Source organism: Dermochelys coriacea, chromosome 2 (genome assembly GCF_009764565.3).
Source record: "Dermochelys coriacea isolate rDerCor1 chromosome 2, rDerCor1.pri.v4, whole genome shotgun sequence".
Lineage (NCBI taxonomy): Eukaryota > Metazoa > Chordata > Testudines > Dermochelyidae > Dermochelys > Dermochelys coriacea.
In genome coordinates this window covers 155,976,033-155,990,324 of record NC_050069.1, presented here as the reverse complement: position 1 = coordinate 155,990,324, position 14,292 = coordinate 155,976,033, and the positions used below count along the sequence as shown (strand labels likewise).

The 14,292-nt window shown below is 42.0% G+C and overlaps 1 protein-coding gene across 5 annotated transcripts in view; it reads left to right on the top strand.

Moving 5' to 3' along the window:
* STX17 (syntaxin 17) overlaps positions 1-14,292 on the top strand; it is a 64,466-nt gene that overhangs the window by 17,218 nt on the left and 32,956 nt on the right. The gene's annotated exons all lie outside the window — the stretch shown is intronic.

Here is a 14,292-nt window from a genome sequence, read left to right as displayed (position 1 = left end):
CATAGCAATTGTTATAATGGAACAGACATTGGCTCAGTTTTCCAACATAAATAGACCTAAATAGATTATCCACATTGGATGTTCAGATCTGCTCTTAGATGCATAAATACCCATTTTGCTTGCATAAGTATCATAGGATCATGCAGTGTGATTCAATAGCATGGACACCTGTGCCTATATGGAGGTCAATTAACTTCATGTCCAGTCAACCTTAACTCTTCATTTTGTGGAATGTCATGAAAGTTTAAAAAACAAAACAAAACCCCACATCTCCTAGATACAAAACAATACAAAGTAATATACATGCCAGAGAGTAGCATCCATCCAGCTAATAACCCATCATCCAAGGAGCCTCATTGATTAATATGTTCTTAGTAGTCATTTCTAAGTTCACATTTCTAATACTACAAACAAACCTTACCTTAAAATGGGTTATGGTCCCTTATGAAAAATAAAAGGAGATTAAAATCCACAGTCAGAAGTAAAAATTAATTGCAAAGGAACAATGGCCTTAAACAAAGGGCAGAGTTAAGGTTGTGTTGGTGTCATCTTGAGTCCATGGCTGAATGGGTATGGTTTGCAAGTGATGGAAGGTTTATCATTGTCTGAGGGCAGAGATGTGAGAGGTGATGTATGTAGAAAAGTAGTTTTATTCTGTGTTTCCATATTTTGAGAGGTTTGAGTTTGGCATTATTATGTTTTGTGATATCTTTCTGATGTTTGAAGATGAAATAACAGCACTTGGTTCTTTGTATACTCCAAAGTTTCTTCTGCAGGTGACTGCAGAATTAGACCCTTAGAACAACAGTTACAACAATATTGTAACCTAGGCTCCTGCCAAGTGGACACCTATTTAGCCACAACTGTGTTAAAGTTGTGCTGTTATATACTTTTTATAGATAGTTGAACAGTCATGGTAGATAGGGCTTTACGTGGAGTTCTAATTTTCTCGATATCACTTTGTTACAGTTTTAGCAAGATGACGTCTACCAGTTGTAGATTCAGAAATGCCACCTGTATTAATAAAATGTGAAAAATATTTACAGATAAAATCTGTAATACAAAGGAGTTTTTTCTACTGTATCTGTGACTATGTAATATTGGGGTACCATTTTCACTTAAAGCTAACCCAGTGTCCTTACTTTTTTTCCTTCTTTTATGCTTTCATGTTTTGATGCTGAAAGGATAAGTTATGCATTAAACTGATATGCAGTCTGATACTAACAGCTCAGAATAAGTATTTGGATACATGCAAGGAAAGAATAGACTAGGACTTGTTTTAATTAAATAGTAAGGAGTCTGGAGTACTTGATAATAAATTATACGACATGTAGAATGTGTTTGCTGTAAGCTGTTTAAATGTTTACCAATGGACTTGTGTTCTGTTTGTTTGCAAAGAAATCAGATTAATTATTGTGATACCAAATGTTCTCTGCAGCACACACTTTGCTCTCAGAATTAGATGTTATAAAAATACATTAGGAATCCCTAAATCAATATTGACCCAAGGCATCCGCCACAGGTTTTAGACAAATATATGCACAGCCACTCTACATTTAATTCATGTGCGCATAATTAGCCATTTTTCTGAATTTTCAGTTTACACAGAATAATTACTTTTATTGTACTTTAAAGCTGGACAAAAGTATAATAGAAGTATAGGTAAGTATAAATGTGTACCTCTTACTCCTGGTAAACTGAATGAGATATTAAAAAAAACAATTTTAAAAGAAAATTTTGCCAATGGGTGAAAGATTTGGGAAAATATTATTTTGCAGAAAATTATGCCATTCTTTTCAGAACATTAAGAAGGTAGCTCTTGCATACAGTGTCTTTTGTTTCTGAAATAGTTTTGCTAGATTTTTTTTTCACTGTCACAGGGCATGCCTCCCCTGTAGTGCCTCCTGTTGACTCAGTGTCGTGCTGTGTGTCCTCCTTGTTATAGTTTTGCTTCATTTGAGGTGGGGCTCAGCCCTCTGGCTGAGTCATTTTGAGTTCAGTTCCCTTTCAGGATAACAAGTACAAACAAAAGTCCCAGCCAATGCAAAGTACTTTCTCTCCACTCAGTCTCCTCTTTAACCCACCCTAAACTCAGTTCCTAGTGTGTTCTGGGTTCGCTGTCAGGCTCTCAGAGCCCTGACTCCCAGGCTCTTTCCTTCCCTGGAGTCCCCTCGGTCTCCTGAAGACTCTCATTCAGGGCCTTCCACGGGAGCTTACCAACTTTCTGTGGCTCCACAGTCTTCATACTGAGTTCTCAGCCCTCTTAAAGAAATCACCCAGCTGATCAAGTCTAGTTTGGGGGGTGGGGATGAGTGGGAAGGAATAGTAGCTAATCTGGAGCAGATGTGACTGAGCCCAACTACACCTTAGGGGTCAACCAACCATGTGACGCATATCCTAGGCACTCCGTACAGCTACGGGGCAACACACATGTAATAACTTGGTAAATTTTGCTGAGTAGTTTGCCCCAGATGTGTTCAATGCAACAGATCATTAATAGTCTATCGTAAGCTTTAAGAGGACTCAAAGGGAACAGTACAACAGCCCAGTGAGGTGTTATTACAACAGATAAATGAATGTTCCCAGTTGGAGTAAAACATTATATTACCACTATCGTAGCATATGTAAATTGTTGAATAAAAAGGAAAAAATGACAAGGATGGCCTGTCTAGCTCCACTCCATTTCCAACCTAGACTTGCACAACAGGTCAACAGGAAAGTCCTGCTTAGTGAACATGTGCAAAAGACAGAGCCTATTTTGAACAATATAGTTTTGAACAAAATGGTTCTGAGACATGCTGTCTTTAAAATGTAATTCTAATCTGAAAACTAACTTGAAAATTTTTGCTTAATGCTTTTTCATTCATAAACTGAACAAACCTGAGTTGCAAATCATGAAAAAAAAAAATTTCCCCTAGTTGTCAGCCCTGCAAACTCAAACTGGGCTCTTTCTTTCTCATGTATCTTCAACAATAATAAAGATCCTATAGGACAAATTATGCCCTCTGTTACACCTTTGCAGTGCCTTTGTCTTCAAATGGAGTTTACATTATTCTTCAGTTGGGTTATACAGGTCAGGTACACCAGCAGGGCATGATTTAGCCTGTGGAAACTTTTATTTTGCAATATATATTATACATTTTTTGCCTTTTAACAATTTAGATACAAGTGAGTAGCAACTGTGTATTTTTTTTTTTTAATTCTTGTATGTTTATGTTTAGAGGTTGGGATTTTCAGAAGTACTCAATGTTGTTTTTACTTTACTCCCATTGTTGTCAATAATAAAACTCCCTTTAACTTCAAAATCCCACCCATAATCTTTTCATTGTCTTAATGGTCTTCACTGATTTAAGGCCAGTTTCAGAGGTTAGTGTCATCTGGTGTAACTTAAACATTGTCCCAACTTCTTTAAGTTTGTAAGTAAGTTACATCAGCTTGAAGGCAGTTAGCAGTGTTGCGAACTCCCATGATTTTATTGGGAGTCTGATAATATGTGGGGGTTTTCTTAAAGCACCAGTGCCTAGAGTCAAATGATTACATGATAATCTCAACTTTTATTGAAATAAAAGTAATTTTCCAGTCCTCATGTTTGCAGAGAAAAAAACTTGAAAACATGAACCCTAAAGGCATAAAACCAGAAGTGAAATAAAAGGAACCCCAAATTTATTTTTTTTTTAAAAAAATCATGATTTTTTTCAGTCAGTCTCAAGACTTGTGGGAGGCCTGACTCTTGTTTTTTGAATGCTTGTAGTTAACAATACTGGGTTAGATTCAGACTTCCTTAGACTCGCATCCATTTATCAGCTTGTAACTTGTATCCCTTAACGCATCACTTTTGAACTAGGCTGAGAAAGTGTAAGGAAGACTTTGGACAAATTCCACCAACATTTAAAAAAGGAAGAGAGGATTGTGACAAGAAAAGCACCTAAAGGTTTTAGGTTAAAATACACCCCTCTCCTCTGGCTCTTCAACAGGTAAATTCCACCAGGTTAGACTCCCTTAGACTCTGTGGGTCAAATTCCAAGGCGATATATAAGTAGGGTGGATTTAATTTTAAATCGTGATTTAAATCACTAGTCAGGAAGACTCGATTTAAGCATTGTTTTCTACATAAAAGTGCATTCTTGTTGGTTGTTATAACCTTAATACGTATTCTTCACCACTCAGAGATAGGTGTAGGTTTCATTTTTAGAAGGTACACACTGTACATTTTTAAATAGTGATTTATTTTGAAAACTTTTCAGATTAGTTTTACAGCTATATCAGAAAATGAATGAGTGTTTCGTTATTTCATTTACCAAAAGTAATTGAAGCAGATATTTATGAAGTCGTTGGGAGGTGAACTATCTCCAATTCAACAGGTTAATCATTAATATTTGAAGCATTTTCTTGACATGCTGTATTAGGAGGAAAACCTCACCAGACAGACATTTAAATTGTTTTATTTAACTAAAACAACAACGTTAAGTATTCTGGATTTTTTTCTTCAACAGCAAACATATAATATTTTAACAAAAGAAGCATATGTCCCTCGCTTCTCACATCTATTGCCAGTCGTCTTCTCCTTGTCCAATCTATAACGCCCCCAACAATCTTCTATTCATTGAACTTTTTGAAACATTGCACTTTTAGAGAGAGGTAAGGGATTGACTCTGTACACAAATTTGCAGAGGGACAATAGAGTTAAGGTCTTTTTTCTCACCTCTATATATTACTTATTTATTTAAAAACATTTTTGCTGTTAACAAGCATGTTACCTCTGGAGAACAAATCCACAGTTTGAGAACTGCAAAACTAAGCATCTCTGATGGTATCTTCTAGACTGAGCACTGAGTTCCATTGGGTAGATGGAAAGATTAACCTAAATAATCTATACAGAAGACTCTGGAACCCCATAAGATTTGGTCCCTAATCCATGAACTATTGGAACTCATTTACAAAACTTTTGTTAAACATTACATGAATATATTGTCTCATACTATAGAATTAGAATTTACAATCCCTATTCCATGATGAGATAGCTTTGAGCTATAATGTATCTTAATTAAAACTATCTTTAGATAGATTTTTCCCCAAAAAGCATTTTATCAAAAAAATCCAATTTTTAAATAAAAAAATCTTTTTTTTTTTTAATTTTAAAAATCATTGATTTTGATCCACCCTGTATATAAGGGCATGTCTACACTTGCAAAGTTACAGTGCTGGCGGTTACAGCACTGCTCAGAGAGTGCTGAAGGGAAACCGCTGTTGTGTGTTCCCACTGTCAGCTGCCTGCGCAATAGCTTTTTCACACTTGTGGAACTTGCAGTGGTATTTGGGGCGGTGCAGTCTGTGCGGCTATCCCACAGAGCACCTCTTTTTCTCTTCTGCTGCTAAGACTTTGGGAAGATGGAGAGGGTCGCAGGGCATCCTGGGTCCTGTTCCAATGACCTGTGGTGCATTGCTTTGCATCCCAGAAATCCTTGTGCTTCCATCTGCATTTGGCGCCATCTTTCAGTGGTTTGTATATTGCGCGCCTACCTCTTTGGGCTGCAGGAATGGATCCTGAACTGCTGACCAGTATGCTGCTTGCTCTGACCAACATATCATGAGTGGTAGTGGAGTTATTCCTTAAACTACAAAGGCAAGAGGAATGCAACATTGATCTCACCACGCATAGTAGCTATGGCATGAGATTGCTTGTGGCATTCACAGAAATGCTGTCCACAGTGGAATGCCACTTTTGGGCTCCGGAAACAAGCACTGAGTGGTGGGATCACATCGTGGTGCACGTCTTGGATGAGGAGCAGTGGCTGCAGAACTTTCGGATGAGGAAAGCCACATTCATGGGACTTTGTGATGAGCTTGCCCCAGATCTGTGGCACAAGGACACGAGAATGAGAGCTGCCCTGTTGTTGGAGAAGTATGTGGCAATTGCATTGTGGAAGCTGGCTACTCCAGACTGTACCGATCGGTAACTAACCAGTTTGGAGTGGGAAAGTCAACTGTTGGAGTCATGTTGATGGAAGTGTGCAGGGCCATTAATCACATCCTGCTCCGAAAGATCGTGACTCTGGGCAACGTGTGTGACACTGTGGATGGCTTTGCACAAATGGGTTTCCCTAACTGCAGAGAGGAGATAGATGGCACGCATATTCCAATTCTGGCACCAGACCACCTAGCTACCGAATACATTAATCGCAAGGGGTATAGCTCAATGGTTCTCTGGGCGCTTATGGATCACCGTGGGTGTTTCAATGACATTCACTCAGGCTGATCCAGAAAGGTGCATGACACATGCACCTTTCGGAATATTGGCTGTTCAGGAAGCTGCAAGCAGGGACTTCCTTCCCAGACCAGAAGATCACCATAGGGGAAGTTGAAATGCCCATTGTGATCCTGGGAGAACCCCACCACTACCCCTTAATGCCGTGGCTTAAGAAGCCATACACGGGGCAACTTGACAGCAGCAAGGAGTGGTTCAACAACAGGCTGAGCATGTGCAGAATGACTGTTGAGTGTGCTTTTGGACATTTAAAAGCCCGCCGGTGATGCATCTATGGGAAACTGGACCTGGCTGATGACCATATTCCTATGCTTATAGCCGCATGCTGTATGCTCCATAATATTTGTGAAGTGAAGAGTGAAAGCTTCACTCAGGGCTGGACTGCAGAGGCTCAGCACCTGGAGGCTGAGTTTGAACAGCCAGAGACCAAGGCTATTAGAGGAGCACAGTGTGGGGCCATAAGGATCAGGGATGCCTTGAGGCAGCCATCTGAAGCTGAAAGCCACTAATATTTGTTGCTATGCTTGGGATTGCAGTGCTTGTAATACTAGGAGGTGATAGGTGCACATGATGCAATAAGGAGGTTTAACATAATTGTATGTTGCTTTGCAGGGCTCTTTTTGCTTTCAATTAATAGAATAAAGATTGCTTTCAAACCAGCATTAATTATTTTATTAAAAGACAACAACTGGAGGGGAGAGTCAAATGAAAAAATACATCAGCAGGGTGGGGGATGGAGGAAGGGAAGGTCCCAGGAGGAGGAGGGGGTCCCAGCATGGCTAAAGATTTGTGTATGTCCAGAGATCATATCCAACCTTCTCCTTTGGAGTACAATGCAGCAGGTACTGTACTTCAGCAGGGCCAAACTGCAGAGGGATGGGTGTTGAGTGCAGTGGGTAGTGGGAATCCACAGTGCTGGACTGTGAGGAGGGAGGAGAGGAATGCCATGGATAGAGACTGGAGCCAGGATGTTGATAAGAGTGTGATGGTGGTGTCTGGGGGGTGAATGGGAAAGAGTTTTGCGACAGCAGCTGCAGGGGAGGACGGGTGCTGAGTTGCTAGGTTTGAAGAGCTAGTATTGCCTGGAGCGTGTCCTCTTGGCGTTCCATAACATTAAAGAGCCGCTCCATGGCTTCATTCTGGCATGCCGTGTTCTCCTTTCGGTCCCTCTTCTCGCTGACTTGCCACTCCTTCAATTCCTGTTTCTCAGCAGTGGAGTGCATCATAACCTCATGCAGAAAGTCCTCCTTAATTCTTCTTGGCCGCTTTCTAATTCTGCGCAGTCGTTCCACCACTAATGACTTTGGGAGCCCAGCCTCCCTCTTTGTTATCTCTCTGTGAAGTTTAAATGCAACATTTTACAGAAGCAGTATTGCTTGCAACACAGACAACACTGATTCAGTGCCTTAAAACACAGCCAGTACTCACACACCTGTCACTAACTGGCTGACCCAGGCAAGCACACATGAGCCACAAGACCCCCAAAATGGTGAGTAGCTGCAGGGGCAGGGTAAATCACTCTTCCCGGATCCTGCTGTACACTGGGCACGTGGCTCTGGGGGAAAGCCAGCACTGTAGGGGGCGGGGGACTGATAATCATTCCTGTCCCCACTTTCCACAGGATGCGATCATTATGGAAGATATCTTATTGGTGAGGGTGAGCAGCGAATCAACGGAGGGTCTTCTCCAAGCCTGTGGTTTCTGCCCTGGCCCCTATGTTGCTCGTCTGTGTACAGCAATGGTCCTCCCGCACAGCATGGCAAAATGGCGCGGGAAAGTGGACTAAATCGGGGGGCCCAGATAATCTTCATCCAAGAATATTAAAGGAATTGACACCCAAAATTGCAAGCCCATTAGCAAGAATTTTAATGAATCTGTAAACTCAGGAGTTGTACCTTATGATTGGAGAATTGCTAACATAGTTCCTATTTTTAAGAAAGGAACAAAAAGTGATCCAGGTAACTACAGGCCTGTTAGTTTGACATCTGTACTATGCAAGGTCTTGGAAAAAATTTTGAAGGAGAAAGTAGTTAAGGACATTGAAGTCAGTGGTAAATGGGACAAAATACAACATGGTTTTACAAAAGGTAGATTGTGCCAAACCAACCTGATCTCCTTCTTTGAGAAAGTAACAGATTTTTTAGACAAAGGAAATGCAGTGAATCTAATTTACCTAGATTTCAGTAAGGCGTTTGATACAGTGCCACATGGGGAATTATTAGTTAAATTGGAAAAGATGGGGATCAATATGAACATCAAAAGGTGGATAAGGAATTGGTTAAAGGGGAGACTACAAAGGGTCCTACTGAAAGGTGAACTGTTAGGCTGGAGGGAGGTTACCAATGGAGTTCCTCAGGGATCAGTTTTGGGACCAATTTTATTTAATCTTTTTATTACTGACCTCGGCACAAAAAGTGGTGTGCTAATAAAGTTTGCAGATGATACAAAGCTGGGAGGTATTGCCAATTTAGAGAAGGACTGGGATATCATACAGGAGGATCTGGATGACCTTGTAAACTGGAGTAATAGTAATAGGATGAAATTTAATATTGAGAAGTGTAAGGTTATGCATTTAGGGATTAATAACAAGAATTTTAGTTATAAGCTGGGGACGCATCAATTGGAAGTAACGAAGGAGGAGAAGGACCTTGGAGTATTGGTTGATCATAGAATGACTATGAGCCACCAATGTGATATGGCTGTGAAAAAAGCTAATGCGGTCTTGGGATGCATCAGGCGAGGTATTTCCAGTAGGGATAAGGAGCTTTTAGTACTGTTATACAAGGCACTGGTGAGACCTCACCTGGAATACTGTGTGCAGTTCTGGTCTCCCATGTTTAAGAAGGATGAATTCAAACTGGAACAGGTACAGAGAAGGGCTACTAGGATGATCCGAGGAATGGAAAACTTGTCTTATGAAAGGAGACTCAAGGAGCTTGGCTTGTTAGCCTAACTAAAAGAAGGTTGAGGGGAGATATGATTGCTCTCTCTAAATATATCAGAGGGATAAATACCAGAGAGGGAGAGGAATTATTTAAGCTTAGTACCAATGTGGACATAAGAACAAATGGATGTAAATTGGCCACCAGGAAGTTTAGACTTGAAATCAGACGAAGGTTTCTAACCATCAGAGGAGTGAAGTTTTGGAATAGCCTTCCAACGGAAGCAGTGGGAGCAAAAGATCTATCTGGCTTTAAGATTAAACTCGATAAGTTATGGAGGAGATGGTATGATGGGATAACGTGATTTTGGTAATTAATTGATTTTTAAATATTCATGGTAAATAGGCCTAATGGCCTGTGATGGGATATTAGATGGGTGGGATCTGAGTTACCCAGGAAAGAATTTTCTGTAGTATCTGGCTGGTGAACCTTGCCCATATCTTCAGGGTTTAGCTGATTGCCATATTTGGGGTCAGGAAGGAATTTTCCTCCAGGGCAGATTGGAAGAGGCCCTGGAGGTTTTTCACCTTCCTCTGTAGCATGGGGCACGGGTCACTTGCTGGAGGATTCTCTGCTCCTTGAAGTCTTTAAATCACAATTTGAGGACTTCAATAGCTCAGACATAGGTGAGAGGTTTATCGTAGGAGTGGGTGGGTGAGATTTTGTGGCCTGCGTTGTGCAGGAGGTCGGACTTGATGATCAGAATGGTCCCTTCTGACCTTGGTATCTATGAAAGTTACCATTAATGGGGCAAGAAACAAAGGAGCTCTGCTGAAGAACCTGTGGCAGTGGATTGCCCAGTGTTTCCACGAGAGTTTCCTGTAGATCTCTGAGGGAGATTCCCATGAAGTGAAGGAGTCAATTAGCAGCTTGTTCCGGACTCAGACTAGGCATGTGGTAGGAGACAAGCCTGCTTTCTGCAAGCCTTCTGCCCTCCTGCACCCAACAACTTGCTTCAGCGATTCCCAAAATCAGATCCACTTACCAGCGGCCTCCTCTCCTGTTTGCGCTTCGCCAATCTCTGATGGCTGTGACTGGCTAGGCCCCTCTGGGTTAGAAAAGAGCTCTTTGCTGCATGCATCTCTGACCTCCGAGTCATCCTCTGCCTCTGGGTCCCCCTCCCCCTCCACATCTTCAAGATTTCCTCTTGCTGGCTCGATCCACTCTCAACTGGCACGCGAGCCAGCGAAGTATCCACAGGGGCCTTTGCAATGGAGGTGAGGTCACCGCTAAGTATCACGTCCAGCTCTTTGTAGAACTGGCACCTCGTGGGCTCAGCACCAGAGCAGCGATTTGCCTCCCCCACCTTGTGGTAGGCGTTCTGCAGCTCCTTCACTTTGACCCTCCGTTGCAATGTGTCCCGGTCATGGCCCCTTTCTGTCATGCATCGTGAAATCGGTCTGTAAGTATCAGAATTCCTACAGCTAGAGCACACCTGGGACTGGACATCCTCCTCTCCCCAATTGCTGATGAGGTCCAGCAGCTCGGCATTGCTCCAAGCGGGAGATCGCCTGGTGCATGGAGCAGGCATGGCCACCTGTGAAGATGCTCTGAGACCACTGCACCGAGCAAACAGGAAGGGGACTTTTAAATTTCCAGAGGAATTTACGGGGTGAGGATGACGATTCGTCACCTGAGGGTAGGGCAGTAGAGTTCAAACCGATGACCAGAGAGGTGAGAACAGGCATTGTGGGATACCTCCCGGAGGCCAATTGCAGTGCTGTAATCGCTATGGTGTCTACACTGGCACCACAGCGCTGTAGCCCCAGTGCAGAAAGCTGTACAGTTCTCATTGAGGTTGTTTTTGTTTTTGTTTTTTTTTGTTTTTTTTTTTAAAAGTGCCACAACTGCGCTCTAAGTGGCTTGGCAGTGTGTACACCTCGGGAGTTGCAGTGCAGAAAGTTGCTTTATGGTGCAGAAACTTGCCAGTGTAGACAAGGCATAAGTGGTGCAAGTTACACCTTGGTAAATGGGCATGCATTTAAGTTAATGCAACTTGAATGTTGAGGGGGATGGAAGAAGGTGTAAATTACACTGAGTCTCTTAATTATTCCTCTAAATTTAGTCCACGGATTCTTTTTTAATATGAGAAATTCTCTTCGCTCATGCATTGTAATATTTTTGCAGAAATCATGTATAATCCATTTTTTCCCAACCAGTTGCACAGGGTTCCTAGGTGCAAATCATTTAATGAGGCAATTAGCTTCATATTTAACTTTAGTCGTGTTTCCACATGAATTTTGCGCCTGTTTAGTTAAACTGATTTAGTTAAACCAGTGCAGCCCATTGTGTAAATTCTTATTTTGATTTAAGAGAGCCTTATTTTGTTTTAACTTAAATCTGTTCATGATTGATTTAGCCAAACCACAGTAAGCCTGTCTTAAACCAAAATAAGAGTGTCCACTCAGCCTTTTGCATTGGTTTAACTAAAATTAATTTAAAAACACCTTTAGTTAAACCTGTGAACTCAGTGTGTAAGCTAGCCCTTAGCTGCAAACACAGGTGATCAAAATATGCCAATCTTAACTCATTTTTTTTATTATTCACTGAATGCCCAAAAGTGTACTTGGTGTTACAGAGACAAAATAGACATTGCCACTGTCCCAAAGAGTTGAAAATTTAGAAATCTGATCCTGCAAAAAGCTTATGCATGTGCTTAACTTTACCCATGTGAGTGTTTCTGTTGACTTCAATGGGTTTGCTCAGGTACTTAAAATTAAGCGTGTGTAAGTGTTTTGGAGGATAGGGGCCCAAATAATGACATGAGAAAATCAAGAGAAGTGTTAGCACAATGGCATAAGTGTGTCAAGTATAAGACAATGAGTTGGTTTAGAAGTACTGCATAAATCTTAATTTAAAACAAAACAAATTCATATAGATTGTGGAGGGCAGCAGTGAAGATGATGGAGGGAAAAGGAGACACAGGGTAGGTGGGCAAGGGCGGGGAACATGACTGACCTCTGTGCTTCTGTAATATGAATAAATGATGTATTTAAAATGTAACAATACTGGAAAATAGACTTTAAGGTCAGAAGGAACCATCATGATCATCTAGCCTGACCACCTGCACATTGCAGGTCACAGAACCTTGCCCACTCACTCCTGTTAGAGACCAATAACCTCTGGCTGAATTACTGAAGTCCTCAAATTGTAATTGATGGACTTCAAGTTATGAAGAATCCACCATTTAAACTAGTTTAAAGCTGTAAGTGACTCATGCCTCACACTGCAGGGGAAGGTGGAAAAACCCCAGGGTCTCTGTCAATCTGGCCTGGGGGAAAATTCCTTTCCGACTCCAAATATGGCGGTCAGTTAGACCTGAGCATTTCAGCAAGACACAACAAGCAGACACGTGGGAAAGTATTCTATGTAGTAACTCGGAGCCCTTCCCCATCTAGTGTCCCATCACTGCCCGTTGGACATATCTGTTGCTAGCAGTTGCAGATCAACTACATGTCCCTATAGGAAGTTTCATCAGACCATCCCCTCCATAAATGTATCAAGTTCAGTCTTGATGCCGGTTAGGTTGTTTTTCCCCACTCCTCCCCTTAGAAGGCTGTTCCAGAACTTCACTCCTCTGATGGTTAGAAACCTTCATCTAATTTCAAGCCTGAACATGTTGATGGCCAGTTTATATCCATTTGTTCTTGTGTCAACATTGTCCCTTAACTTAAATAACTCCTCTCCCTCTCTGGTATTTTTTCCTCTGGTGTCTTTATAGAGAGCAGTCGTATGTCTTCTCAGCCTTCATTTGGTTAGGCTAAACAAGCCCAGCTCTTTGATTCTCCTCTCATAAGATTGATTTTCTATTCCTCTGATCATCCTAGTAGCCCTTCTCTGCACCTGTTCCAGTTTGAGTTCATCTTTCTTAAACATGGGAAACCAGAGTTGCACATGATATTCAAGATGAGGTCTCAGCAGTGCCTTATATAATGGTACTAACACTTCCCTATCTCTGCTAGAAATACCTAGCCTGATGCATCCTAGGGTTGCATTAGCCTTTTTCATGGCTGCATCACACTGGCGGCTCATAGTAATCCTATGATCAACCAGTACACCCAGTATGTTTGATATTGTATTTGAAGTTAAAGAATATAATAAACTGGAGAGAAGAGGAAAAGGGGAAAGGCTATGGGGAGGATCAGTGACAATTACAGGGGGCGTAATGAAGCGGGGGAAGTAGTTGATGGCCTTAAGACTAGTGTAGACTATTCGGCAGTAGAGTTGCTGGGTGTCCTGGAATATCTGATGCTGTAGTGAAGGCTGTGAGGCCAGACAGGCTAAGTATCCACAGGGTCTGGCAGCAGTGGTGGTGCTTTCTGTCTCTGAAGGCCTTTGAAGGAGCTTTGGAACTCTACTTCTAGGCTATCTGGAAGAAGCAGTTGGTGGGAGCTGTGTGGAAGCCCACACTAGAACCTGATGCCTCTGAATTGATTCCCTTGACTTTAGTGGGGGAAGATGAGAGGGAGAGCAGACCTCTGCTCCACCATTATGTCCTTCCCTTTGAGCAGTAACTAATGAATAGCTTAGCACAGGAACTGTGGATGTGACATGTTGCCAGGATGAATCCAGGGCTGTTAGCAGGTAAATGGTGTTGTGCAAAGTGATATTTATATATCTGTTAATATCACTTCAGAGCCTCCTAGCTCTAAAGGCAGTGTTGCAGCCAGCAGTAGCGCAGAAGTAAGGGTGGCAGTGGAGCACTAGTAAGTCTGTGTGAAAAGTGATATTAACAAACATACAAATATCGCTTTTCAGAGCAAACTTAGTAGCACCCCATTGCCACCCTTACTTCTGCGCTGCTACTGCCAGCAGGTACTGTCCTCAGAGCTGGGTGGCTGGAGAGCGGTGGCTGCTGGCTGGGTGCCCAGCTCTGAAGGCACTGCTGCCACCAGCAGCAGTACAGAACTGCAGTATTATGTGGCAATGCCATATCATGCCTCCCTTACTTCTGTGTAACGTTTGACCTTTGTGCTGGGAGGGGTGGCTAAGGGGGGGTGACTAAGGCAAATTTTGGGGTTGCTATAGCCCTTGCAGTCTTCCCTTATCACTGCCCCTGCCTCTGTGTCTGACTGTTAAATTATA